Consider the following 5,490-nt stretch of genomic DNA (forward strand, 5'->3'; position numbering starts at 1 on the left):
TAATTACACCTGTGAAAATATCTTCACAGCGATGAAATGCCTGTGATGTGCAATCATCAAAATGTGCAATATGTAACAGAGAGTAATGTAACAATCCTCAGACACACAATATGCACTTACATCACAGTATATTCAATAAATGCTGTCAGTGTACTGTACAATGTGTAACAAAAGCAGAACTGTTCCCTTACATGTATTGTTCAAAATGTTGACCAGCATGATCTGGCATAGTGTACAGTGATTCACCATCAACTGTCTTACACCTCAAGAATCCTAGATGTTTAGCATACTAATTCCATGGCTCTGATGATCCTAGGAACCAGGTCCATGGCAATATTGACAAGAGTCTCATTAACTAAACTTTTCACATGTGTGCTGGTGTCATGCCTGGTGACAGAGATGGCTGGCCATGGAACAGGATCATAATGATCAATCCACTATTCTCGAACTAAATGCAATTACTACATAACAAGCTACTGGAGACTGCAGGACCCTGATCCCAAAATACTCAGAAAATATCTGCCAACAACCTCCAAAATTTATCTGTGAATTTCATGTCACCCAATACAGATTTGATGTGTGTGTGTGTGTGTGTGTGTGTGTGTGTGTGTGTGTGTGTGTGTGTGTGTAATGATACAATAATACTGCAACATAGTGAACTCAGTTGCTAACGACTGTACATTCTGTATCCTATAATAGAATTTCAAATGTCTTGCACTACAAGAGAACACTAAACTTTTTGAGTACCAACAGATCTGCATATCACCGTCTAGCTGCTTTCTAATCCCTATCTCCTACAACTACCATGAAATGATAAAATACAGCCACTCAATGAAATAAAGATGTGCTGAACAAGTACATAAAAACAAAATTTGGAAAAAATTCAAACTTCCAAAAAACATTAGAATCCTCTCTCCCTCCCCCCCTCCCTCCTTCTCTCTCTCTCACTCTCGATCTCTCCCCCTCCCCCTCCCTCTCTCTACAAGAAAATTATTTTTTAATTTTATGCCATTATTACATAGAATAGAGCAAACAAAATTTTAGGATTCAGCACTAAAATTGAAAAAGAAGAAATGCAAAAAATTTTAACATTATGAGACAACACAGCTTTGCAGCAATTACCTACAGTAGAAATGTCAGTATGGCCAATACACACATATAAAACTACATAAACTATACTAGCTTATGGAAGTTATAGTGCCTTCCTCAGAGGAGACTCAGTGGGTGGCTAGTTTAAAAAGGAAGGGCACATCACTCAGGTGCAGAATCAGAGAAACTGACCTGTAAGTATTGGCTACCAATTCTGTCACAATTTTATAGTTTTCCCAAGAAGTTTTTTTTTTTGAGACATAAAAATTATAAGGTCATTAAAATGAGAGCAAATATAATTCATGGCCATGCTGACAGCAAGGCACCTATTCATTCTACTAGCCTCAGGAATTCAGTAAAAAGAAACAACGTTATGCACACAGTCTGATAGGCCATCATAGAAAGTACTCAGTCACATAAATTTCAGCCCCACGAATGAAAGTGCTGGACACTCGCAATGCAGTTTATATCACTGAATCAGTGAACCTGCAATGTGACATGCAGGCAGCTCACAAGATAGCTCTGCCCTAAAGCTCTCTCATAGGAGGGAGGGGAAAGTTAGAAAGGGATATTTTTCTTGTACAAGACTAGTACAGGCGAAATTCCCTCAGACTTCAAGAAGAATATAATAATTCCAATCCCAAAGAAAGCAGGTGTTGACAGATGTGAAAATTACCGAACTATCAGTTTAACAAGTCACAGCTGCAAAATACTAACGCGAATTCTTTACAGACGAATGGAAAAACTGGTAGAAGCCGACCTCGGGGAAGATCAGTTTGGATTCCATAGAAATGTTGGAACATGTGAGGCAATACTGACCCTACAGCTTATCTTAGAAGAAAGATTAAGGAAAGACAAACCTACGTTTCTAGCATTTGCAGACTTACAGAAAGCTTTTGAGAATGTTGACTGGAATACTCTCTTTCAAATTCTGAAGGTAGCAGGGGTAAAATACATAGAGCGAAAGGCTATTTACAATTTATGCAGAAACCAGATGGCAGTTATAAGAGTTGAGGGACATGAAAGGGAAGCAGTGGTTGGGAAGGGAGTGAGACAGGGTTGTAGCCCCTCACCGATGCTATTCAATCTGTATACTGAGCAAGCAGTAAAGAAAACAAAAGAAAAGTTCGGAGTAGGTATTAAAATCCATGGAGAAGAAATAAAAACTTTGAGGTTCGCTGATGACATTGTAATTCTGTCAGAAACAGCAAAGGACTTGGAAGAGCAGTTGAACGGAATGGACAGTGTCTTGAAAGGAGGGTATAAGATGAACATCAACGAAAGCAAAACGAGGATAATGGAATGTAGTCAAATTAAGTCATGTGATGCTGAGGGAATTAGATTAGGAAATGAGACACTTAAAGTAGTAAAGGAGTTTTTCTATTTGGGGAGCAAAATAACTGATGATGGTCGAAGTAGAGAGGATATAAGATGTAGACCGGCAATGGCAAGGAAAGCGTTTCTGAAAAAGAGAGATTTATTAACATCGAATATTGATTTAAGTGTCAGGAAGTCATTTCTGAAAGTATTTGTATGGAGTGTAGCCATGTGTGGAAGTGAAAGGTGGGCGATAAATAGTTTGGACAAGAAGAGAATAGAAGCTTTTGAAATGTGGCGCTACAGAAGAATGCTGAAGATTAGATGGGTAGATCACATAACTAATGAGGAGGTACTGAATAGAATTGGGGAGAAGAGGAGCTTGTGGCACAACTTGACTAGAAGAAGGGATCGGTTGGTAGGACATGTTCTGAGGCATCAAGGGATCATCAGTTTAGTACTGGAGGGCAGCGTGGAGGGTAAAAATCGTAGAGGGAGACCAAGAGATGAGTACACTAAGCCAATTCAGAAGGATGTAGGCTGCAGTAGGTACTGGGAGATGAAGAAGCTTGCACAGGATAGAGTAGCATGGAGAGCTGCATCAAACCAGTCTCAGGACTGAAGACCGCAACAACAACAACAACAACAACAACAAGAAGCCTAGTACTTGTTAATGATGATTTGGAACCATTGTGGATGCACCCTCTATCAATTAAATCCAGGATCATTAAAACTAGTGAAACTGTAGTTATACACTACATTTACATGTATAGTCTGCAAATGACCGTGAGGTACATGGCAGAGGGTATGTCACATTGTACCATGCTCCATTCACATATGGAGCTTTGGAAGAATAATGGTTTGAATGCCTCTGTGCATTCTGTAATTAATCTAATCTCAACCTCACGATCCCTATGTGGGAGAGAGATAAGTAGGGGGTTGCAGTATATTCCTAGTGTGCTGGCATAAGCTGTTGCCAGCACACCGGTCGACAAAGATCAACCGATAGTAGGTACTGGATCAAGTGTGCCTGTCACGAGACAGGCCAGAGACACGCCGACAAGCAACACGCTGCCACTGCCCTCTTGACATTAAGTATTTAGGCCATCGCCGCTCACCGGAGAAACTCACTACTCCAGTTTGGCATCTGTCAATTCAATTACAATGGGCTCCGTTTTCGTAACAAGTTACGACAGTACATAGCGATCAGATCAGTGACCACAGTGGGACTAGCAGTGAGACTAAAGTTTGTAATAGTAAGATTACCGATATTTTTCACAAGAGTACAATTACTGATGAGCTTGTACCACAACACATGGACTCTATTCAACTTAAGTATCCTGTTCACGTAAATAAAGAACCGTATTAATCCATGTGTGTATTTGTGTTGCAGAAATAGGATACTGGCCACCCATAACAACATCCTCTCTCTTGCTTCCTTGCGGTACAAGACTCTACACCTAAAGTTATCATTTAAAGCCGGTTCTTGAAACTTGGTTAATAGAACTCCTCAGAACAGTTTACGTCTATCTTCAAGAGTTTTCCAGTTCAGTTCCTTCAGCATCTCTGTGGCTCTCTACCACGAATCCGACAAACCTTTGACCATTCGTGCTCATCTTCTCCATACATGTTCAATATTCCCTGTTAGTCCTATTTGGTACAGGTCTCACACACTTGGGCAATATTCTAGAACTGGTTGCACAAGTGATTTGTAAGCAATCTCTTTTGTAGACTGACTGCACTTCCCCAGTATGGTACCAATAATCTGCTTTGTATACTGACTGCACTTCCCCAGTATGGAACCAATAAACTGAAGTCTAACACCTGCTTTACCCGCAACTGAGCTTACATGGTCATTCCATTTCATATCCCTGCAAAGTGTACTCCCAGGCATCTCATTGATACTATAGTCACAGCAGTCTACATTTTTTCATTTTGTGAAGTGCACTATTTAACATTTCTGATGATTTAAAGCTACTTGCCAATCTTTGTACTATTTTGAAATCTTATCAAGATCTGACTGAATATTTGTGCTGCCTTCTCTGTGTCATCTGCAAAAAGTCTTAGGTTACTATTATTACTGTCCACAAGGTCATTAATATACAACATGAACAGCAAGGGTCCCAGCACACTTCCGTAGAGCGCACTTGAATTTCCTTCTACATCTGATGATGACTCTCCATCCAAGATAAGATGCTGTGTCCCCCCTAAGAAAAAGTCCTCAGTCCAGTCACAAATTTCACTTGATACCCCATATGATTGTACTTTTGACAATAGGTGTATTTGTGGCATTGAGTCAAACGCTTTTTGGAAATCAAGAAATACTGCATCTACCTGACTGCCTTGATTCAAAGCTTTCAGTATGTCATGTGAGAAAAGTGTAAGTTGCTTTTCACATGATCGATGTTTTCAGAATCAATGCTGGTTGGCATGATGAAGTCATTCTGTTCAAGATACCTCATTCTGTTCAAGATACCTCACTATGTTTGAGCTCAGAATATGTTCTAAAATTCTACAACAAATCAATGTGAAAGATACTGGATGGTAGTTTTGTGGGTCACTTCTACTGCCTTTCTTGTAGATAAATGTGACCTGTGCTAGCTAACAAACATAAAAAATTACATGATGGCTTCACAACCTCCTTTCTGCAAATTAATTGGACAAGATGTGCAATAATGAAATAGAGCTACCCACTGTATAAAAGGTGTGTTGTATAGCTCTCTCACACATACTGTTTTGCTAGTGTTTTAGATAGCTTTTTGTTTCTTTCTGGCATTGATGTTAATCCACTGCAGCAAAAAGTCTGTAAGTGTCTCACTAGAGTACAAAAGAACACAGTAACATGTCACCACCTAGAGAGACTTTCACAAATGAACAGAAAAAATACATACAAAAAACGTCCTGTTGGCATTGTTAGCAAGTTTCTTTTTGTGAATGTGCTGTGCCTGAGTTCTTGTGTGTTTTTTTTTCTTGTGAATAACTTCAGTATACTACAATTCTGAAAACGGCAAAATTTAGACTATGGGTTATAAAGGAACTACTGAACCATCCAAACTTTAATGAAAGAGTCATAGACTATTTAGC

Source organism: Schistocerca piceifrons, chromosome 7 (genome assembly GCF_021461385.2).
Source record: "Schistocerca piceifrons isolate TAMUIC-IGC-003096 chromosome 7, iqSchPice1.1, whole genome shotgun sequence".
In the NCBI taxonomy this organism is placed as follows: domain Eukaryota; kingdom Metazoa; phylum Arthropoda; class Insecta; order Orthoptera; family Acrididae; genus Schistocerca; species Schistocerca piceifrons.